This window comes from Herpailurus yagouaroundi, unplaced genomic scaffold (genome assembly GCF_014898765.1).
Source record: "Herpailurus yagouaroundi ecotype Mexico unplaced genomic scaffold, PumYag 139, whole genome shotgun sequence".
In the NCBI taxonomy this organism is placed as follows: Eukaryota; Metazoa; Chordata; class Mammalia; order Carnivora; family Felidae; genus Herpailurus; species Herpailurus yagouaroundi.
This window is the reverse complement of record NW_024412394.1, coordinates 83,663,653-83,689,048: the sequence shown is the minus strand read 5'-3', so window position 1 is coordinate 83,689,048 and position 25,396 is coordinate 83,663,653. Positions and strand designations below refer to the sequence as shown.

The window sequence follows — 25,396 nt, the reverse complement described above, 5'->3', positions numbered from 1 at the left end:
AAAGTCTTGGAGGCTAAAAAAAAAAAAAAAGACCCTGAACTTCAGGCTTCTGAAAGATCATAAAGGATAATATTTCACTTAATTAATTTTCAAAGAGGGTGGCAGTTATATTTTCTGTTTCTGTCCTGCTGTCTAACACATAAGTTTTTACTACATTTACCTAGACAAAAGCACTTGGTGATTAATTTAAAGGCAGATGGCAGACATATTTTTCCCTATAAATATGGCTTTTTTCCAGGTATGATATTTTCTTTTCTGAAATTCAATTTTTGAAGATTTCACAAGAAGCATTTCTAAAATATAAATGATGAGAAATAAAACACCTATGTTTCATCATATTGATCTCTGAACTCTATTCTAAAAGTAAATGAGTTCTAGTTGCTTATGGCTTGTGTGTCCAAGTATGATCTAGCCACAAGGTCAAGAGACCATGTAGTACTCGCGTGAGGAGTCAGTAGCTGCTTATGCAATGTTCCTTCAGGGATAACAGGAAGGATGCCTGTCACCTAAATCAACTCCTTTATCTAGACTGACTCCTGATACCCTGACAGAGGAAGAAGACTTTTATTTTAAAAGAAAGAAAGAAGGAAAGAAAGAAAGAAAGAAATAAAGAAAGAGAAAGAAAGAAAGAAAAAGAAAGAAAGAAAGAAAGAAAGAGAAAGAAAGAAAGAATTTAAATGAAGATGCTTTGTGCAACATACGGAGTTGGTTTAAGTTTACTTCAAGGTATAAATGAATCAGGTTGATTCAGCCATGCCAGTTAATACTCTCTTTGCCCAGGGAAAGTCTGCATAGTATATGTCAGTGTGGAATAACAATAAATCACAGGATCACTCAAATTCTCAAGATTATAGTCTCTGGCCTTTAATAAGCATCATTTCTTAGATATCAAGGACTTCATGCTGTGTAGGAAGAGAAAATGTCATATAAGAAAGAATCTAAAATGGATTGACTTTTAGATTCGATGTCTACTGCTGCAAAAGTTAATTATAGGTGGTATCTAAAACCACACAGGTTTCAAACATATCCCATATGGAACCATTAGTAGACTCCTTTAGGCAAAAGAAATCAGGGGACAGTTCAATAGAAGTAGCAGAAGGAGGATATGATAAGTTATGATAACAATAATACCTGTATATTAATCAATTTGGCAACTATTTATCATATTTAACACATTTAACACACATATAGTGTATATTTTATGGGCAACACTTGTAGTTTAAGTAACAAATATCATATGCCTTTAAAACTTATTCATTACCTTTGGACACTTTTAGCAATCTAAGGAACTTATTAGAGATCTTTTAAAAAGATAGTATGGATGTTTTTTACTCTTAAGATTTTAATTTTACTCTTAAGAGCAAAAGCTCACTCTACAAGAGAATGATTAAATAAATCATGCCATTCTCACATTATAAAATATTGTGAGGCCAACAATCATGTTTTGAAAACTTTTAAATATTATTTTTAAAGGTTATGATTTAATGTTAAATTTTTGAAAAATGAGTATTTTACATATGTGACCATTAAGGTTTGTAAAAAACAAAACAAATCAAATGATAGTATTGCAGTTCTTTAAATTTTCCACTGCCAGACAACAATGGCTTCTATATTTATTGATGGATCAACATTAATACTATTCATTTAGGTCACACAGAGCAAATCTATTTGAACTTCTCTGCCATTCAAATATTTGAAATGAGTAGAGAGAGCTACCAGATGATCTGCCTATTCATCCTCAACCCTATCAAAATGTCAATCTTCTCCAAGTTAAACATTCCTGGTCTCACTAGTCATTTCCTATGTGACATATTCTATTATTTATTCAATGTGTATTTACATTTGTTTGCTATCTGCAGGCCTGTTGTTTGTGCTTTACAATGGTGAGTTGAAACAGCCCCTAAAGTATTTGGTGGTCTGGGTTATCAAGAGGTTTGGGTTTTAAGGACAGGACAGAAAAAATAAATAACACCTGGAATCATTTCAGGTAGAAAATTAAATTGGAGTCCTGCCCTCCCTCTCTCACACAAAACTGTGGTCTTTGGATGGCAATGCTTTCTGTAAAATGATAAATGAGGCCAAATTTGTACAGTCAGGAACTGTATCTATCTTAACTGTGCTATGAGTCAGGAAAAATTCTCCCTTGAGAATTTGTAAACACAGGCATGATTTGAGTAGTCTTAGGAATTTAAGTTAAACCACTTATGTGGCATAGGAAGTGCCAAGCTGAGAAATAAATTACAGCTGTCCCCACTGGCAGAGCTCCGGGTACCTGGCAGAGTATTCTCCCTAAAGGGCTTAACTTTAAGCTCTCTGAAGCCTAAAAAACAAGCATATCAAACCAGGCCAAACATGGGAACTTACATCTCAGAATTATAAAACTCACAAAATTAGAATGTTTAAATGCTTGAAGATATAGAAAGAAATAAAAACTAAGCAATTAACAAGATATTTTGCTTCCAAATATTGGCAGATTTGAAAAGTAAACCAACAGAAGTTGTAGAAAACATGTAATCATTGAATTTAAGCATTCAATGTGGTTTGAATAACAGATTAGATGTAACTTATAAGAAAAATTGGGGAACTGGAAGACAGATTCAAATTAATTTTCTAAAAGATTGTACACTAAAATTTCACACAAAAGAATGAATATGAGAAAGATTAAGGCACATGAAGAATCAAATGAAAAAAATATATGTATGTAAGAATATATACACATGTACATGTATATGTGTGTTACGTATATTATATACATACATATATACATATACACATTTATATATATAGATTTATATGGTGTTCTAGAAGAAAGAAGCAAATAGAAAAAGGAACAGGAAATATTTGAAGAGATAATAGTTAACAAAATTTTATAATTAATAAAAGACAAACCTCATAATCAGAATAAATAAAGGAATATTCTTCCACAGTATATCATAGTAAAAATAAAGAAAAGCAAAAACAAAGAGATGATATTGGAAACAGTGAGAAGAAAAAGGTTACCTACAAAGAAATAACAATTAGATTCACCACAGACTTCTCAATTTCAACAATGGAAACCAGAAAATTTTCAAAGTACTGCCACAGATTAATTTCAACCTGTAATTATATACATAGATAAACTACTATTCAGGAATGTGAACAAAATAAAAGCATTTTAGAACAACAGCCAATAAACCCTCAATAAAGGAAATTCCAAAGTATATTTCAAAAAAAGGAAAACAGTCTCACAAAAATGGTTCCAGATAAGGGAAGGAGTCATGATGAAGAAACTGATAAAAATAAAGGAGAGGATAAATCTTTCTTAAAAAAAATTGCATAAAACGATAACGTCTAACTTGGAGCAAGAAAAGATGATATAGCAAAATAAGTGGACAATTATATAGTAAAAGTTAATCAGAGCTAGCTATATGTAACATTTATTATAATAAAAAAAAGAGAAATAGAATTTAGAATTTCCAAGTCAGTGGGGAGGGAAAAACAATAGCAGTTTTTTAAAAACTACAGTAATCCAAAAGAAATTCAGAATGGTGAAAAAAAGAGAAACATAAAAATCAAGACATACAGAAAGCAGAATATGGGAAAAATTTCATATGAAAACCAGTGAAGGACAGAATAAGAATGGAAATCTGGCCTTTCATGAATCATAGATGCAAAAATCACTGTGGAAGTATCAGGAAACTGAATAAGCAATGTATTTAAAAATTTATATGTCGTGATCTAATTGAATTAATCCCAGACAAGAATGCAAGAACATTTTAGCATTGGGAAATTTACTAATAGAGTTTTGCATGTTAATATATTGAAGGAAGGGGCGCCTGGGTGGCGCAGTCGGTTAAGCGTCCGACTTCAGCCAGGTCACGATCTCGCGGTCCGTGATTTCGAGCCCGCGTCAGGCTCTGGGCTGATGGCTCAGAGCCTGGAGCCTGTTTCCGATTCTGTGTCTCCCTCTCTCTCTGCCCCTCCCCTGTTCATGCTCTGTCTCTCTCTGTCCCAAAAATAAATAAACATTGAAAAAAAAATTTAAAAAAATATATATATTGAAGGAAAAAAGTTATCTGATCATCTCTTTAAATGGAGAAAAAAGCATTAGGGAAATCCAACGTTTACTATCACAATTCATAGCAACTTAGGAATAGAAGAAAACTTCTTTCCTGATAAAAGGAATCTACCATAAGCTTACAGAAATTTACCACACCTGATAGTGAAATGTCAGGTTAATTCACATTAAAATCAGGATTGAAACAACTATGCTCACTATCATTACTATATTGAATAACATAAAGAAAACCATAGTAGTGCAGTTAGACAAATGAAAGAAATAAAGGGAAAATTAAACAAATTGTGGGGCACCTGGGTGGCTCAGTCGGTTGGGTGTCCAACTCTTGATTTCTGGCTCAGGTCATGATCTCATGGTTCATAGGACTGAGCCCTCCGTTGGACTTGGCACTGACAGCATGGAGCCTGCTTGGGATTCTCTCTCTTCTTCTCACTCTGCTCCTCCCCCATTTGTGCATGCACTCTCTCTCTCAAAATAAACATTAAAAAAATGAACCAAATCATCATATTTGAAAATGTTTGTATAAAAAAAAGAATCCACTGAAAATTATTTGATTTAATCAGATAAAAGCACAGGAACTGGATATGAGAGTATATATAGTCTTTAATATATAATTATTATATATTATTATAAATATATATTTAATATACATTAATATCAAATGTAATATTAATTAAGAACACTTTATTGGAAGATATTAAGGAAATAAATCAAGTACACGAGGAAGAGACTCTGATATACTAAAGCTGTTTATTTTTAAGTGAACTCTACCCATAACATGGAGCTTGAACTTACGACCTTGATATTAGGAGTTGGATGCTCTACCAACTAAGCCAGCCAGGTGTTTGAGCATAGATGATTAGTGCATATCCTAACCTATACATTTAATGTGAACTCCTTTCAAAATCATACCCAAGTTTGTTATGCAACTTCACAAACTGGTGTGAAAATGTACATGTAGCAGCTAATGGCAAGAACAGCCAAGATAAATTTGAAAAAAAAAAAAAAAAACCAAAAAAACAACAAAAACAGGATGGAAGGATTTGCCCAATTATAAACAATGCTTATTATAAAGCAATAATAATTGAGACAATATTGTGTGGCCTCAGAAGGAAACAAAAGACCAGAGGAACAGAAGAAGAGTAAGCCTAGAAACAGAACCACACATAAACACAAACTTCATATATGACAAATGTCATTGCTAATCAATAGAGACAATATAGACAATTCAATAAATGGTGCTATACAATTGGTTACAAATATGGAAAAATAAGTTATGTCCACATGTCATATAAACTCCTAAATATGATAAGGAAAAGCATAAGGATTTTAAGAATGATAAGAGACTACTTTATGACTTTGGGACAAAAAAGAATGTTTAAAGAAGTTTGACTTATTTAAGGAATGAAAAAATAAACCACACACAGGGACAAGACATTTTCAGCGTAAGAGGAGACCAGGTCCTGGTTAAAACCCTATGTGTGATTATTCAGGCCTGACCACAGGCAATTACCAAGACTTTTCCTGACACGCCTCATGGAGAAACCTGCCTTCCCCATACCAGATGTGTGCACCTAGCTCATTGTGGCCTCTGAAGAGAGCTGCAGTCAAGCACTCAGGCCCCACTGAGTGGAGCTCCCTGAATATTTGCCTTCATTCCTAGGTCTCAGTATCCGAGGCACTGGGTGGAGGACTTCTTCAGGTGCTTCTGCTGAGTCACCTTGTCAGCGAGAGGAGGGGAAACCAAGAAGACACTTGTTCTAGCTCTTCCCCATAAGCCTCTGTCCATCCCAAGATTCATAAAACTGCTGGAGCCTTTGTTTGATTCTCTCTCCACAGGAGGACAATACCCATGTCTAGGTGAATCTACCTGACCCTTAAGTGATGCACTTTTGTCTGGGAAAAAATAGAAGGTGAGTGAGGAGTCAGTGCTTTCTCCAGTTGTAATCTCTTGCTTATATCACAGCAGTAAGTCACTAAATGCCCATCTTTCTCATTTTGGGGTTCTTGTTTTAATTGGCTACTCTGATATCTGATAGCTCAGCTCACTCTCTCTCTGAGCTCAGCTGAGCTCCTGACAATACATAACTGATAAATGGTTAGTACCCAGAATATAAAATGCTTTCCTACAAAGCAGTAAAAGAAAAAATTAGGAAATGGGGAAAGAATACAAAACAGTTGACAGAAAGAAGAATGGGCTGTAAACATATTAAAGATATTTAAAATTTTCACAACTATGAGATACACAAAAGTTAGAATTTGATAATATAAAGTGTTGGCAAGGATGTGGATAAGTAGGAAGCCAATATGCTGATGGTAGAAGTGTAAGTATGTACTAAGACTTTGGAGGACAAGAATCCTAGGTGGTCCAAGGTACAACCTAAGCACCAACCAACATCACAAATCTTGTAAATAGTGCACTCTCAGTTACATGGCAATTTGAAGAAGTAATTTACGATTAACCAAAAGAAAACCTCACAAATGCTAAGTTTGCGATGCGAGGAAATCTCATCAATCCTTGTTTGTTTGGTTTATTTTCTTTTTTCTCTTCCACTTAAGGCATTGTGGTTATCAGTTTAATTTGCTATAAAATACAATTAATGTTACTATGCTTAATTTGGTTTAAGTCTAAGGAGGGGTAATCAGAGACTTTTTACTTTTCATTGTAATTTTATTAAAGTAACCTAAAATTATTGCTCAGAACTCTTTATCTTTCAACAAAGATCATCCTATAATCACCTAAGCGTTTGGTATTGCCATTAGTTTACTTAATTCATCATAAAGAGATGCTTCTTGGATATGGATTTCAAATTTGATTATCAATGTATTATCATCTAACTTTCAGTGTTCCAGGTTTCAAAGTGTAGGAATGAGCATTAAAAATTTAATAAAAAATACTTGAATTCCTACTGACTAGAAGGAAGTTTGAGCTACAAAGAATCTATATCAGAGTTTTTCCAAATTTTTCTATAAACACCCAGATGGGTTTTTCATAAATGATATATTAAATGAATATAATTTCTTAAGCAGAATTGATTGCATAATTAGCAAGGAGGAAGAAATTAAAGGAAATTGCATTTAGTGGGATGAAGACAGTCATTCTTTGGTGATGAAATTCACAATGAACAGTGTGTGTGTGTTTATCAGTTATGGAGTAATCTGCATGTACTAAAAAATATTGCATCAAAATATATGATATCAAAACTATTTTAATTGAGGGGCACTTAGGTGGCTCAGCTGATTAAGCATCTGATTCTTGATTTTGGCTCAGGTTATAATCTCACGGTTTGTGAGTTCAAGCCCTTTTGGGCTTTGTGCTGACAGTCCGGAGCCTGCTTGGGATTCTCTCTCCCCCTCTCTCCTTGTCTCTCCCCTGCTCATGCTCATTCTATCTCTCTCAAAATAAATGGATAAACTTTAAAAAATTTTTTAAAGATTTAAAAAAACTATTTTAATTGAAAGAAAAAATTACCCAAACACTATACTAAGAAAATATAAACATACTTTTCAGTCTTTGTTGGATGAAGTAGACAGAAATTAGAACTGTGGATATTCTGATAATATAATTAATAAAATTTATTAATTTCCCAAAATTTGCACCCTACCAATAATACTACTCATTTTTTAATAACCATGGAAAATTTAGAAAAATTGATTACTGGGCCACAAAGGAAGTTTCAAATTACAAAAAACATAAATGGTCTAGGCCATATTCTCTGAATACGATGCAATAAAACCAATGTAATAATAAAAATATGAACAAAAAATATCACTTAAAAATTGTAAACTCTGAATATTCATAACATTTTTCATCCAAGAAGAAACAAAACTTGCACTTAAAAATTAACAACAGAGAGCAAACTGAGGGTCGATGGAGGGTGGTGGGTGGGGGATGGGCTAGATGGATGATGGGTATTAAGGAAGGCACTTGTTATGATGAGCACTGGGTGTTGTATGTAAGTGATGAGTCACTGAATTCTACTTCTGAAGCTAATATTGCCATGTATGTTAACTAACTAGAATTTAAATGAAAATTTAAGAATAAAATTAAAATTAAAAGTTGTGATTCTTTATGAACATACATTCTTAAACCCTTAAATAAAAATTACGCAAAATGAATTCAGTCACATGCCAAAAGTAATACACTTATTATTTTAAGTGGCTCTAATTAAGAAATACTAGATTAATATCAGAATGTATATTCATATAATTAATTCAATCAATAAATCAAAGCCAAAAATATATAATTATCTTACTACAAATCTAACAAAATTCAGTAAAGTTCAATACCCATTCTGTTGAAACTCTTCACAATAAAATAAAAAGTTATTTTCTGTATATATTTATTAGTATCTATATAGCATTCCCATATCTGGTATTAGCAAAGTATTTTATTGTAGACTAGCCCTCTTACCAAGAACAGCTAGAAAAGCTGGTTAAAAATACACAGTGCATGAGAGATATGCGGTACAATGATACTGCTGGGTTATTTGGCTCTGGGTTGTGAGGTGAGCTCACCTGAGTTCCCTTCTGAATCCCACCCGGACACTCTGCATGATGGCCACAAGTCTCTCCACTCAGATAAGAGGAAATGTAAGGCATGTACTTCACTGAAGTAAAGCAGCGCACACTCCCCTCCCCCCACCGTGCTCAAGAGAGGGGCAAGAAAAATGTTCACCCCATAATCTGAAGACATTTCAAGATGCCAGAATAAACCCAAGCCTGCCACACAGATCTGAGACAGATCGAGTCACAAGTCTCGCACAATGGAAACTGATATTCACCACTGTCAGCAGTACATTTAAAAAAATTACCTAAATATTCCAGATAGAACATCTGGAAAGTTTCCCCTGATCTGTAAAATGCATGCTATATCTAAATTTCTTTCTTTTTTTTACTTTTAGGCATTGCTGCATAAAACTGCCAGTGTTATTAATGCATCTCCCTCTGTTATTCCTTGCTTTACTAAATATGGGAAGGTCAGAGAAGCAGGTCTTTAAAAGAAGCAAATGTTACTGTTGAAGGATGAACAGTTCTGCCTTTCCCTTTCCTAATGCGGCGGGTGCCACAGGCTTTCCACAGAGGAATATGTGCAAAAGAAAGAAAGAAACAAAGAAGAGCTAGGCCCATTGAATGTTCAAAAAAACCAATGTACAGAACAAACAAAACAATACAAAAACTTTCTCCAAATTTTAGGAAATATTTTACCCTAATCAAGAGCTCTTGGGGAGCCTGGGTGGCTCAGTCGGTTAACTGTTAATTTCAGTTCAGGTCATGATCTCATGAACCGTGAGATCGAGCCCCCATCAGGCGCCACACACTGACAGTGCAGAGCCTGCTTGAGATTTTCTCTTTCCCTTTTTCTCTGCCCCTCCCCCTGCTTGCACACACATGCTCTCTCTTGCTCTTTCTCTCAAAATAAATAAACTTAAAAAAAAAATCTCAAAGTATGTGGCGATGGTAGACTGAAATTTTCATACTGTTCAACTGTGTGTCTTTTGTCTTCCTAAACCATTCTGGTATGTAAAGTTTTTAAGTCATTTATGTTTTTCCCCACATCATCTTTCATGTCCAAAAGCCATAAATAAGTTGGAAATAACGAGTGTACGTGGATTCAGAAGTTTTATATTTGTCATCTTCACACGGACTGCCTACTTGATGAACCCAAATGCTGTTTGTACCCCCACCTCCACTGCATTGTAGGCTGTCCTTACCTGTGTTCCTGTTTCTGTCTCATGGTTCTGAGGCAAATGGGACTGGGGCCTCCTTGTTTTCTTGTAACAGTCCTTATTCACTTCTTTCATGTTTACATCATCCTGATAAGTAACAGCTTTTAGATTTATATCTTTTTTTCTTCTTCCCTCCTTCTTTCTCCCCTTCCCTCCTTTCTTTCCCTTCCTGCTTCCATCCTTCCTTCCTTCCTTCTTTCCTTCCTTCCTTCCTGCCTGCCTGCCTGCCTGCCTGTCATTAACTATATCACCTGGGCCCAGTGCTGAGCTTTTTTATTTTTCTTTTGTGTCAATTCCTCAACATCATTGTTTAAATTCCACCAAAAAAAAAAGAAAAGAAAAAAAAAAAAAAGATGAGCATTGAAAATGGAGACACAGCAGTGTTGTTTAATGGCCTACATATTGCTCCAGTATGTGATCTGAAGAGACTTGAAATTAAACGCATAATAAGCTCAAGCACATATTAAATTAGGATAGCTTGTTCTTCATAAAATCTAACCACAAGTAAAAATAGAAAACCTATGAGAAATTTGACAATGACATATTGAGGGGATGAAAGTTTTTAGGTTAAGATGCAATGACTTCATAAGTGAAGATCAATTGAACGTCCAAACCAATTTTTGAAAGGAATTTAATTTAGTTTGATCTATGTTTATAGAAGGAAATAAATGCTTCATACATTGGATGTGTAAATTAAGGAGCATAGAGTTGGCAAAATCAATACACTATACATTATCATTAATTTAGAGTAGAAGTGGAAAGATGGAGCAGGAGATGGAGTGGAGATGGACAGGAAGAAAAGCAAAAAGAAGAGGAGAAAAAGAATACTAGATAAACAAAAACAGAAACGGAGGCAGGATAGGGTAGGGAAAGAATGAAGGCAAGTATTTTGTTGAGCTGTCTAAATCAGGCGCTCTATTGGTGCTTTATATGTTTTAATGTAACCCTCATAGAACCCTGAGAAGTGGGCATTATTAATTAGGCACTTTTATAGATAGAAATGATCTTATGGGTAAAGTTGAGAGTGGGATCTAGATATGGATATTTCACCCTCCCCATCCTTCTGCCTTTGGGATCTGCCCACCAAAGACAGCCATTCTGCTCTTCTGGGTCTGGCAGAGTTTCAAGAAAAAGGCTCAGCCTCTGTGTACCAAATGTGCTGTAGCTGAATCAGAACCATGTGATTCTGAGGTCTGTATCACGAAGCCAGTGTTCAAATGCTCGTAAGCCTCATCCTTCAAAGTAGAATTTTCATAATAAAGGAGATATTTGCTCTCTCTATCTGAATGATTGTTCTTCCGTCCTCCTTTACTTTCTCACTCCCTTCCCGGGCACTACCGTACTCCTTCTCTCTCAATTGATTCTGAAATGAGGCTGCAAAAAAGAGGTGTTATGGATGGATCGCTCTGTGTCAGCTACTACTGCAACAACACTGCATAAAAAAGAACCACAAAATCTCAGTGGCATACAGCAATGAGCAGTTATTTCACTCCTGGATTCATTGGTCAGATGGTATGGCTCTGCTCCCTGCGTTCATTTTGAAGTCTAGGCAAGAGTCAGCAGCTGCCCACAGGAAGATCTTATCCCATGCCTTTTGAGACTCAAAAGGGCAAACCCTCCTTCTCAAGTACATTTCAAGTTCCTGCCTGCTTTACATCTACTCTCATCCCATTGGTCAAGGTAAAGGAACTGGGGGGAAAGGCATAATGAGCAGGGGAGGGGCAGAGAGAGGGAGAGAAAGAGAATCCCAAGCAGGCTCCCCACTGTCAGTGTGTGACTGTCAGTGCTTAACTGACTGAGCCACCCAGGCATCCCTTGAATATATATATATACACGTACACACACATATATATGTATATATATACATATATATATACGTATGTACATATATACGTATATATAAACACATATATGTATGTATATATATATTCAAGGAAATAGCAAGGAGGTGGTGCAGGGAGAGATAAAGAATAGGGTCAGTAATTCAATCTACCACACTCTAAAATCCTTACAGTTGCCATCAAGAAAAACAGAGAAATGCATGCAGTTTGGTAGGCATTGAAGTGTCCTTTAATTCTCCCTGCTTCAGCTATAGAGCTTCGTTTCCACTTCTCTGAATGAACCATACTACGGGATACTTCATAGTATGATACTTTGTACATTCTCTTCCCTATCTGAAATGCCTTTCTCTCCACTCCTTAACCTAGTAAGATATGACTACCCTTCAAGACTCAGACTCACATGAAACCCCCAAATTTAAGTATTCCATGATTTCCTACCTTGGGATAATTTGTAATTATAAATCTACTTCCTTTACTACATTTATAGTTCCTCAAGGCCAAGGACTATATATGTAAATCATGTTTTTGCCTGTATCAAGCATTATGCTGTTTTAAAAGAAAACAAAATGTTTAGTCAGAGTTTTTGAGATAACTAAATGTCCATTATATTCTGCTGTTCATTTTGGCTGTGGGTATCAAAGTTGGTTAGTCTGGAAAGTAATGAATTTGAAACAGCTTTTTTATTCATGTGATAAATATTTATTCTGCCCTCAAGATGCCCAGATCCGATGGGCAAGAATAAGAAGTGAGGAGGTGACAGATGCTTTGAGGAGAGAAAAACTTGATGGCACATCTTATTCATCCATCCATCCATCCATCCATTCATTCATTCAACAAATAATTATTAAACCCTTTTTATCTGGCAATTACTGCAATATAGGGGTGAAGGAGACAGACATGGTCTCTGCCCTTATGAGACTTAGACTTTGGCTAAGAAGACAATTATTAAATATACATTTACAAGTGCACTGAGCTTCATAAGGAAGTCTAAAGTATTTTGGGTGTGTGTCAAGATCTAATCAGGAAAACAAAACCACCTGAATTCTTTTTCAACTCACTACAGTTCATGCTCAATGTTACCTTAGTTCCAGGTGTACAACACAGGGAGTGATTCAACAACTCGATATGTTATGCTATGTGTACCACAAGTGTGGTAGCTACCATCGGACACCATAATACAATGTTGTTATAATACCATGGGCTCTACTCCTTATTCTGTGCATTTTATCTCCTTGCAGAACTAGAAGACTGTGTCTCCCACTCCCTTCACCCATTTTACCCATGCCCCCACAGCTCTCCCCTCTAGCAACCATCAGTTTGTTCTCCGTATTTATGAGTCCATTTCTGCTTTTGGTTTGCTTATTCATTTGCTTTTTTTTTAGGCTCCACATGTAAGTGAAATCATATGAAAAACCACCTGAGTTTTTAAAACATCAGCATTAAAAAAAACACGTTTATTTATTTTTGAGAGAGAGAAAGAGCACACAGTGGAAGGGCAAAGAGAATCCCAAGCGGGCTCTGCACTGACAGTGGCAAGTCCAATGCGGGGCTCAAACTCACAAACTATGAGATCATGACCTGATCTGAAGCCAGATACTCAACCAACTGAGCCACCCAGGCTCCCCTAAAACAGCAGGATTTTGTTGCGGGGGCACGGTTACACAGGTGATGAAAGACTGAGAACCCCAGTAGGACACCCAGGGCACCCAGAGGCTAGCAACAATAGCAAACCATTATCTCCCCTATCCCAGCCTGAAGGGACAAAAGCAGAAGGCAGCATTATCAGAGCACAGGGGCCAGTGTGGAACCACATCAGGCTACCAGTCAAGGCACTGCTGTTGAGGGGATGACACAAAGTTTGCCTTCCATCTTCCCCTCACCCTTCAGTTCTCCCCAGGATTTGACCCTGGCAATAAACCAACTGGCAGGGGAATTCTTTCTTCTGTAAACTAGAGCCAGACCAAGAAAGGAATTTGAGGACAAATTGGCCCAGGACCTTTATCAGGAATATAAAATAGGAATTAAGAGTATCTAAAGTAATGCTGGGAATATCAGTTTTGAAACCTCCACTCACTTCCTACCTCTTCATCAGCCTGGCTATCTAGCCACACAGTCAGAAATGTTTGCTGGCAGTCTTAAAATACCCTTTCTTCTTTTTACTCAGACATAAATCTGAGCAAAGAAAATAAAGTGAGGTAGAAGAAACTCAAAGTGGTATAAGAAATCAAATGAAGAATTTTTTTTAAAGTATATCTTAGTATTCCATATAGATACGAAGAAGAAACATAGGCTTTACTGAAGCACTGTGTAGAAAACAACCCACAAGATTTTGGTTCAAATGATAACTTTTACATTTAGAAGCTGGGAGGCCATAGGCAATTTATTTAATCAATCTGACCTCAGTTTCCTTATCTATAAAATGAAGTCAGTAATATCTCCCTTGAGATGTGTTGTGAGGATTTCCAAAGAGACTTAGAGGTTATTGGGGGGGGGGGGGGTGGGCTTATACTCAAGTTTGCACGAGAAGCAGCCATTGCCCACTTTGCTACTGTCACCAATTAGAATTAATGTATGTTAACCACTTGGGGACACAGTAGGTGCTCAGTGAACAGTTACTTTTCTTATGTTTATAAATCATTAAGTAAACCTTTGTGTGTAGTTTATTCATTTGGAATTAAGGGAGATGTTGAAAGGAAAATTATTTGTATTGTCATCTTAATCTTCACATTCATCTATTTACTATTAAACTAAAAAGTTACATAGGAAAAAAATCCCTGACTCCTTGGTTTAGTCTGTCATGTCCTCCTTCTAGACAACTTGGTTCAGTTTGTCATATCCTCCTCCTAGACGATTGCAATCATGTCTTTTTTCACCACTGGATTCTCAGTGGTCAGGACAGAGCCTCCTAGGACATGAAGGGCGCTAATCGTGTTGAGATACTGGCTTCACTTTAGTACATGATTGCTCAACAGATAATTCTGAAATAATTAAGTTGCTGATAGCTACAATTCAAAATTTAACAATTGCTTCCCAACATGCCTTTATAGACGAAAGACTGAAGCTACCATCTCCATATTAGAGCAAAGGCTTTATGCAAACAGAATGTTCACTGGGTGACTGGTCAACTCTCAACTGAATTCCTCAGGTGACAGTCTAATTCTACTGAATAGGAGCTTACTATAAAATTCAAAAAGTTATCATTCCAATAGGCAAATCTTAAAATAATGGTTGACACTAAATAAGAATTTCTTCTTGGCTATGTTTCTTCTGTGTGAATCAGAAAGACTAAAATTTTAATACTAAATGAAACATATCTTTGTGTCAAATGTTGAAATAATTTCTACATGTAATGCATAATTTTGAAAATTATGTCTTCCTTTCCAGATCTCCCACAAAACATCTAATACTAGGCTGAGAATTTTGTCTTTGATCTCTTGCCATTACAAGAATTTCATAAGATCAAAAATGACTCATCAGAAAGCCTTGTTTTATAATTTCTCATGCTCCGTATTTGCAAAACCTTTTATCTCCATTTTATTTCAGTCTGTCTGATAGCTCTGAATTTCTCCACCCTGAAGACTAAATCTCAAGGCTTTACCTCTATGTAGATTCTTTCTTCCAGCTCTGTTTCCTCCCACATTTGTTGCACTTAAGCCTTGCCATCAGATAACCACTGGTTTCCCTTTCCCTTTTGGTGTCTTTCAACACATTGGGGTGTACTTTGGCTTTTTTTTTTTTTAATCTCTCTGGTTAGCCTAATTCCATGCTCCTTTCAGCTCTGCTCTTCTGTCTAGCATCTTTGAGTCCCTAGGCTCTTTAATCTTCCACTGACTTACAAAATCAATTCATTACCCTTGATTATTGTCATACTTGCACTCCACTTCTTTTCCTTACAACAGCTAATGTTACTGGATGCCAAGATTGTGCTGACTGGATCTATTCAAATTCTTGTAATTTTCATCTCAATTTCAGGAAACTTTTAATTCATTTCTTGTGGACACATAATCATGTTCCCTATAGAAACCTTAAAAAGTGTTTTTCTCTCCCTCCCTAGTCTCCCAGTCCCACAATGGCCTCAGTGGAAACTTTATCTCATTTAACTTCTGTGGTCTTTAACACGCTGAGTCTATTAATTCCTGGGGCATCTTTATGACATGTCTATATGCGACTTTTCTCAATACTGCCATATACAGAGGTGATCAGAATTTGCGGTAGTGGCTGAGGAGAGAAGAGCACAGGTGAACTGGTTTGAAAAACTCCCTTGTGTGGTAGGCATTGTTGATGCCAGAGAGAAACAAGGAAAGAGATACCTAAGAAAATCAGTCTGGGGTCAGAGCAATCATCATAAATTGCCTTCAGAACCACCTCTAAAATGAGACTCAGCTTTAATCGTGTCAAAACTGTGTAGCAATTTATGTCCGAGGGAACGGTAAAAACAATAAAGTGGACCAGCTAGCAATGAAAGGAGTCAAACATCTGAGTGTGATCAAAGAAAGAGGCAGTCAAAGAAAGCCCTTCTAAAACCATTTTCAGTCCAGGTAACCACAAAAGATGTGACCTCTCAGGAGCAACATCAGAGGCTTTAAACTAAAATAGTGCGACCAGTAGTTAAATAAACAAGCAAACTACAATAATAAGCACCAAATGGGTAGGGGAGAATCATATCCAGAGTTGCTACAATATATTATCTAAAATAAAAAAATATATATACATATGATATGCAAAGAAATAAGAAAGTTGCCCGCACACACAGTTTAAAAAAAAAAAAAAAGCAAGCAATAGAACTTTGAGGGGGCCCAGATGTTGACCATAGCAGACAAAGACTTCAAAGCAGCTATCATAAATATATCCAAAGAACGAAAGGAAACTATGTTTAAAAATTTAAAGAAAGCATGATGATAATGTCTCATCAAAGAGACAATATCAAAAAGGAGAAAGACATTATTTAAAAAAAAAAAAAGACGGAAATTCTAAAGTTGCAAGTAAAATAACCAAGAAAAAAAAATCACTACAGAGCTCAACCAGCTGAACTGGTAGAAGAAAGAATCAGCAAATATAAAGAAAAGCTGATAGATTACACAATTTAAAAAAAATGAGAGAACAAAAAGAATGAAGGAAAAGTGAACAGAGCCTCAGAGTAATGTATGACACATTAATCTCACCAACATACTTGTATTGGAATTACCAGGAGAGGGGAGAGGAAAAAGCAAGCAAACAAACAAAACCACAAAAACTTGTTCTAAAAAATAATGCCCAAATTTCCCATATCTGATGAAGAACATTAATCAACACATCCAAAAGGCTCAACAAACTCCAAGTAGGGAAAACACAAAGAGAGGTATACCCAGAAACACCAGAGTCAAACGCTGAAAGACGTTTTTGTCTAAAAGACATCTTTATCTAAAGAGGAAATATGAAGTAGCACAATGAAGCTTAAATAAAGGCAATGTCAGATAAATAGAGATTAAAAGAATTCACTGTAAGAGAACCCAACTATCAAGAAATACTGAAAGAAATTCTTCAGGCTGAAAACAAGTGACCTCAGACAGTAATTCGAAACCATATGAAAAATAGCAAAGAAGTAGAGTACTGGTGAAATAATTATGTAATTATAAAACTTTGCATACATGTATATTACTTCTCCTTTCTCTTCTTAATTGATTTCAAAGGTAGTTATATAAAATTATATATAAGTGTGTGTGTGTGTGTGTGTGTGTGTGTGTGTGTGTGTGTGTATTGTTAGGCCTATCACATATAGAAATGTAATACATTTGCTGATAACAGCAAAGAGGCGATTGGGGAATAAAGTTGTATTGGAGTAAGGTTATGACTTTTCTTCTCCCAGCTTCTCTAAAAGGCATACAATTATGTAAATTAACACTTATAACAATGTATTGTTGGGTTTGTAACATTTATAGATGTAATATGTATAATAATGGCACCACAAGGCAGGAAAAAGAACTATTTAAGAGTAATATATCTATATGGTACTGGAATTAAGTTTGTATAAATCTGCAGTAGACTCTGATAAGTTAAAATATATATGGCAAACCCTAGAGCAACTACTAAGGAAATAACCCCAAAACAAACAAACCAAAGAATTAAGAGAATTTTTGCTTTTACCAAAAAAGGGTGAAAGGTAAAAATGGCATTCAGCATTGGTTTTACAGCGAGCCTCCTAGAGGAAGCATGCGGTCTGAGCAGTCAGAGTCACACTGCCAAGCTCTGTCCCTGGGAACCACACTCAGCATCTTAGCGTCAAACTGCTGTCTTTGAACCGTATCTGTGAATACCTGTGCTGATGTGGGGCATGAGCAAACGGTCAAGACAGAATTATTGAGACATTTTTGGTGCAAAATAAAAAGGTGCTTTTATTACAGCACAGGGACAGGACCCGTGAGCAGAAAAAGCTGCATTTTTGCTGTATGAATCTGATGGTTATATACGCAGTGCTCAAGGGGCAGGGGACATGCGCAGGGGGTATTAGATAATAGATATCTTGTTCGAATTTCTACTCATAAAACTACTTTTGCAAGATTTCTCTGGTGCTTTATCATTCAGCTCGATATTAACTATTGGTGACATGTACAGGCAGTCATGAGAGAATGTAACAACCAGTACATATTTAATTCTTATTGGACCTATATTGTCAGGCTATATAGGTCAGTCTTCTATGCTACAGGTGAACATTTTTCTGCTTCTGTTCTTCATCATTTCCTCCCTGACCAACTTTTCAGTCCTTACATCTTTAAGATTGTTGAAAGGCAAAGGGTTCATCTTCTGTAACTTCCTCAAGTTGATAGGGGTCGTAGAGATGTCCCTACTCAGGGACTGAAATTAGTTACTCTCTTACCCTACAAGAAACTGTTATGGTGGGCCATTACTGTAGAGCCCAGAGGGGACATCGGGATGAATTTGTTTTGAGTAGGATGGAAGGAGTCAGGAACTGCTTGCTTGGCAATAGGAGAGAACCAAGCAAAAGAGACAACACATTAGAATTATTATTAAAATGAAAAATAAGAGGTAGATGATAGCCCACCTCCTGACCAGGAATGTAACCAATTATCAAGTGACAATGCAGTCATTAGGAGCACCAATTTGATTCTTTGTATCAGTAAGTAAACCTGTTACATTTTAGTTATAATCTAGAATACAGACACAATATTCTTCTTTTACAATGGCAGACATTCCTCCTCATGCTGCTGTTAAGATATCTAATGTCATTCTATTTTGTAGAATCGATTTATGCATTGGAGTTACTTTAGTGTTTAATAACATAATGCTATATTGGGAGTCATTTAAGGCCTTAATGTGTATTTATCAAGGGCCTCCATGTGCCGTATGACATCTTCTAAATGTACTGATGGAAGAAAAATAGATGTCAGATGGTCACACCAATGGAACGTGGATCTTGTCCAGCATTGTCGTGAGCCCATCTGTGGGTTGGCATTTTCAGTTAAAATTTTGATAGTTTGAGGATAAGAAAAAGGACTCTTACGGCCTGGAGAGTCCCATGTAACATTTATCATAGGTCAGCAAGAAACATTTTTTTTTTTTTTTAGTAATAGAAATATCCTTTTATGTCCTGGTATTGGAGTGATCTGTCATATTGGCTATGCATTGATATAAATAAGGCCAATCTGTACCTTGTAATGGAGAAACCCACCAAGGGAGGTCTGAAGTGCTTGATGTGTGAAATAAGCCACAAATCTAGCATGAAGACTGGTTTTGTAGCTTACCATGATGTGTCCACTGTAAAGAGTTACCATTTATATATGGTATACATGTGGGCTAAAACTTTGGATACATTAGCAGAGTCATCTGGGATATATACACATTTAGTCTCAATATTAGCATAATAACTTTTTCTTTGACTTGCATTCAGGATGTTAAGGGCCATTAAGTTTTGGAGGGCCACTTTTCGAATTTGTGGCTGACTTCATTTTGGGTTTGGATAAAGGTGGCCGCTATATGTTTGGCTTTAGCCTCTACTTGTAATTTTACGTCAACAGAGGTGGCTCTCAGGACAGATATGATTAAAGGATAAAACCAGTAAGAAGCCTTCTTTCTCTGATGTCTAATCTTAACAATATTCTAATTATGAGGAATCACGGGCAAGTGGGAGATGATCTGTTCCAGGAGATAAGGACATCCCCAAGTGTATTATCCAATCCAAATATAAGGAGGCTGGGGTCATCTATTTTTTCCAAAGTCCATAGTTAACGCAGTGGAGTGGGGTATGCTCTGGCTTTTAAGGAGCGATTTTGTTATCCCAGCCACATAGAATTAATCAAGGTGACAGCGAAGTTACACAATTGTTGGAGAGTCCATCCCATTGTCCAGCTATTTAAATAACCACATGCCCATGGGGTCCCTTTTATTATCCCCACAGAGTAACAAGCAGGAAGACTATCTATATGTGAGCTATTACGGCAATCTCTGAAGTTTACCTCAAGTTGTCTAACTTATGCTATTTAATCAAAACTAGAATCTAACATTCATAAGGATGTGTTATTGAAACACTTTTCTCTAAATTTACCCTTATTTCCAGAGATAACCAAATCAAAACTAATTTGTAAAACAAATCCACTTTAAATTTTTTAAATGTTTATTTATATTTGAGAGACAGAGACAGAGACAGAGAGAGAGAGAGAGAGAGAGAAAGCACAAGTGGGGGATGGGCAGAGAGACAGACTCTGAAGCAGGCTCCAGGCTCCGAGCTGTCAGCCCAGAGCCTGATGCGGGGCTCGAACCCCCAAGCTGCAAGATCATGATCTGAGCCCAAGTCGGATGCTCAACCAACTGAGCCACCCAGGCACCCCAAAACAAGTCCACTTTTAACAAACTTGACCTAATTATTTACATAAGCTCAGCAAGAATAGTGGTTGATCAGACAGATCCTTTAAAATATGTATTGCTGGGAATCTTTTATAAGGAATCTCTAGATTGAACTTTCAATAGACTCCTAAGGCCAGAGCCAAGCCAAATACTTGTCAGACTTGTCTGCAATACCTATAGATTTGGGTGTATTCATTCCTTTTCTTGAGGTCCCCTAAATATCTTGAGGTTTCTGCACCTGCCAGGAAGTGCCATTCTTTACTCACCTGGTAAGGCTCCTAGGAACTCTGTAAGTAAGGTATCAGGCTGACATTTCAAAGGGGGTTCTATTGGCTCCACAAAGTCAACCTTAGTTCCTTAAGGCTGTCTGGTCATATCTGAATCTACGCACGCCTCTCTCAAATATGACATTCCTGTCAAAGCCTCGGTAATATAACCAATGTTTCCAAATGGTGTCCTGTTACTAGGAGAGTAGATTCTCACTGAACTTATGCAAATAATTGTAATTGCTACAGAAGAAAGAATATTCACTGAGAGTTTCTGAATTCTGGAGGGTTCATGTAGGGAGACAAGTTAGAGGTTTCAATTTGTTTGCAAAGGAATATTTTATCATATTTCTATACGTCACAGGTATCATAAGAGAAAACTTCCTTATTCTGGAAGAGAATACATTAGAGAACCAGCAATGTTTCAAACAAGAGTCATAAAAACTATAATCATCTTTCTCAATTCATTTAGTCTTATGTTAGTAATTTTTGTTCAGGTCGCATGTAGCTGTCCCGTTAGTTCAAGAAATTTAACCCAGTTCAGTTTTATTATGTTAAACATATCAAATACCTATACTAAAAAAAAAAAAAAAAGGTCATTTACATGAGTCTCCTTGAAGACAAAACTCACTGGGCAAGAGCATCAGAGCAATAACTATAATTGACAAAAGAACGTCAGAAATGGACATGGCTAAAGACTGATATGAAGAGTTCATTATAATGCAGCTGACACAAATATGGTTCTGTGATACATAAGACTTCAATAATCAGAATATCAAGTGATGACCTTATGTTAGGACATATTAAAACTTCAGGAATTTTATATATTTTCTTGAATAGTTATAGCATTTACCTATACAATATAACCAATGGTTTATCATCATTGGCTTGATAGTGCTTAACACACCAAGTAAGACTAATTAGTCAAAAAGACTCTACCATTTAAATCTTAGGAAGTTTGTTAAAAAACTCAAAGTTTTAAAGCACATGCCTAAATAGGATTGCAGATCATTATAAATTTAATATTTATATTTTTAACAATGGTGGCAATAGGGATTCTACAGAGAGTTATATAGTTGTTAGCAAAACTAAGCTCCTTTAACACTGAGAAGTTTTAACTTTCTTAAGTAACCAAAGACCTAAAAAGACAAAACACAGAAGCTTTAGCTTTCTAGGCAGATAGAGGGGAGAGAGAGAGGGAACAAAAATCTAGGTGCTTAATTTCAATTTATTTTGTGCATCTGTTAACAAGATGTGTTCTAGGTATCAGAAAAGCCTATAAAAGAGGTTATTTTTGGGGTCTGGGGATGCTAAAACTTTTTTCACAAATTAATGGTATTGTCATTTTGGCTTATGAAAGGTTTCATGATAAAGCTCTATTTTTTTTTGTTGTTATTTAAAAGTTTTATTTTGAGACAGAAAGCATGAGCAGGGGAGGGGGAGGGACAGAGAGGGAGGGAGAGAGAGAATTCCAAGCAGGCTCTGTTCCGAGCCCAAAACAGGGCTCAAACTCATGAACCTTGAGATTGTGACTTGAGCCTAAATGAAGAGTCAGAGGCTTAACCCACTGAGCCACTCAGGCACCATGGTAAAGGTGTTTTTAGATAGTGGGTAATTATCTGTACTAAAAGTATTGATTGTAAAACATGATATGGGGCAAAGGGAAGAAAACAGTTTAACAGTCAAGTGGAGGGGAAGAATAACTGGATATGTATTTTATGAAAACAGATGACTAAAGAAATTATCATCCAATATTTGTTGGTTGAGCCAGCAGTTAGAAAAATAACTAGGTACCAACATGCTAATATTACAGGACACTACATTTTTGTTAGTGGTTTGGCAAAACCATTGTTGTAGTGAAATGTATTTTTACACTAAGTTGTACATGCAAGTACACTGAAATGCTATACATACTGATGAGCAATCAGAATACTACTGGAAAATAAAAAAATGAGGAAGACTAAACCTTGAGGTAGAAAACTTTCCCTTTTTTATAGGATATGGGAAGCAAGTACCAGATATTTTGGTCTCAGCTCTTCCAGCTCCCACCTTCCTGTCCTCTCAGGACACTGAAATAACTTCTTTTTTTGTAGTTTAGCCTCCAAGTAGATTCCAATTTATCAGGGCCAATCACAAATGTACACATACAGGTAGGTACAGCTTTGGAAGCCATTCCCCACGATCTCTTGATTCCCTGCAAATAAAAGCTTTCTTTGTGCCACAACTCAACCTGGTGCACTTTCTGACTCACCAAAGAGCAAACTCCTATTGGCTCAATTACACTACCAAACAACACTGGACACCTGGCTGCAAATTCCCATTTTCTTCTATTACACTCCTGTAGCTGTGGGTAAAAAAGCGCTACCTAAGCACAGTCAGAAAACAGGCTGTTTTACTTGTTAGCATATTAGTCATTGGTACTGAAAGTGCATAGATGCCATCTTTTTATGCCAACTTCCTTGAATCTTCACTAGTTGCCAACCTTTTTCCCCTCCTCCAAATTCCCAAGGTTTAAACACTTTAAATCATTGTTATCTCCTCAACTTGTTGGTAAATTCTGAGAAATGGCAAGTGACTAAATGGTTGGCAAAAAGATAAGGCATGAGGGGCGCCTGGGTGGCACAGTCGGTTAAAGCGTCCGACTTCAGCCAGGTCACGATCTCGTGGTCTGGGAGTTCGAGCCCCGCGTCAGGCTCTGGGCTGATGGCTCAGAGCCTGGAGCCTGTTTCCGATTCTGTGTCTCCCTCTCTCTCTGCCTCTCCCCCGTTCATGCTCTCTCTCTGTCACAAAAATAAATAAACATTGAAAAAAAAAATTAAAAAAAAAAAAAGATAAGGCATGAGATAGTATCATCCCTCAAAGCACATTTGTTTTAACTTAAGAAAGATACCATCAGTGAATCTATACAGAAATGTCCAGAGGCCAAACCTCTTAGCCACAGCTGCCAGCCTTGGAAGGCTGCAGTACCATGCATCCATATACAGAACTTGGGCAGTACCACATACCCACATGCACATTTATGGCATAAACAGCACCTATATCTAATATCTAATTATCCCCACTCTACAAACTATTTCTCCCAAATCACCATTTAATCAAGCAAATCTCCCGTTCGACAAAGTGCAATGGCTTAAGTTGCTCATTTCATATTAAACTGGAATTAAATACTTCCAATATTTGGACTTCTTCCCATCAGTCCAAACCTGGGTTTGGAAGGAACAATCCAAATGACAGCCCTGCCTTAGTTTAAAGCTAGGTTCTCTTTTCTGCTTATTATGGATCTTTGATAAGAAATACAATTGCTGAGAAGTCTGTTTTGCTTGCTGTTTGCTACGAGCATTGTGAGGCCTTTCCTGAATGTAACCCACTGTGTAGTAGAATGGGTTGTAAACCTTCCTAAATGTAGTCTGATATGTAATGGAATGAGTGATTGTACATAAACTAACCGGCATTTTTCGCTTCTGTAAACCTGCTTGCTTAGCACATTCCTCACCTACCCCCTTCCCCCTTCCCCCTTCTTTCCTCCCGAAACAAGTAACGGACAAAGCCTTCCCGCCAAAGGACAAAGGACGCCCAATCAGAGAACAACAAATGTCCTTACTTTAAAATCAACTAATCAGGCCCCTCATAATTTGAAACCTCCCCTGTGCTATTTGTCTCTGTCTATAAAAACGCTGTACCAACCCTGATCGAGGCCTCTTGCGTCACCGGCGACGAGTGCGCAGGGGACCAGGTTCGAACCTGCAATAAACGACCCTTGCTGCTTGGCTTTGACTTATGACTCTGGTGGTCTTTTGTGGGAGGTTTGGAACTTCAGGCATTACAGGTTCCCACTTCTTCCCTACCTCCACATCTCCATACCTTAAAACTTGCTTATCTTCTCGGCTTCTTCGTACATTCTGTTCCGTTCACCAGACTGTTCCCTTATTTACTAAGATCTAGCTTCAGTTCCTCCTGTTTGACAAAATGATCTCTATCCGGGTGAAAAATGACTTTCCCTTTAAGGTGTCTTCCAAAGAACATCCTGTCTGGGCCATATGACAGGTAATAGCACAGAATGCTAAATTTGTTGAGCTTTATGAAGGCCATGTCACGAGCAGGGGATATGTTGAGTATTCATTAAAAAAAAAAAAGAACAGAAACGTTTTCCCCGCTCAATAACCCATAAAGGATGTTTAAGAAGTAACACCTTTTGGTACCTTCCTCTCTCTCCCCTTCTTTCCAAATTCCCTAAACCGGCTTTCTTTCTCTTCCACTCTTCCCATGCCTATGGGGAGACTGAAAATGTGGAGTTTGTGGGCTGGGCTGCACCAACTTTTTTTTTTTTTTTAATTTTTTTCAAGGTTTATTATTTTTCAAAGACATAACGTGAGCAGGGGAGGAGCAGAGGAAGAGGGAGACAGAATCTGAAACGGGCTCCAGGCTCATAGCGGTCAGCACAAAGCCCGACAGGGGACTCGAACTCACAGATGGCGAGATCATGACCCGAGCTGAAGTCAGTCGCTTAACCAACTGAGCCACAGGGCGCCCCTCAGCTGCACCAACTCTTAACGCTGTGTCTCGGAACCGAAAGCGCGTAGCAGGTCCATTAGCCTCCGGCTCGCTCAGGACCTAAGAGAGGGCCCACTCAAGCCCGCCACCACGCCGGGAAAATGGGGCGCTTCC

The 25,396-nt window shown here is 37.0% G+C and overlaps 1 long non-coding RNA gene across 2 annotated transcripts; it reads right to left on the bottom strand.

Moving 5' to 3' along the window:
- Positions 1–4,246: 4,246 nt before the first annotated feature.
- On the bottom strand, positions 4,247–25,308 carry LOC121030025 (uncharacterized). Of its 2 annotated transcripts, XR_005790043.1 has the most exons (3): positions 25,199–25,295; positions 20,997–21,121; positions 4,247–4,521 (listed from the first exon to the last, which is right to left on the bottom strand). It is a non-coding gene; the product is annotated as an uncharacterized LOC121030025 (long non-coding RNA). The 2 variants fall into 2 exon arrangements; XR_005790045.1 differs by lacking the exon at positions 20,997–21,121 and having other exon boundaries at positions 25,199–25,308.
- Positions 25,309–25,396: the final 88 nt, after the last annotated feature.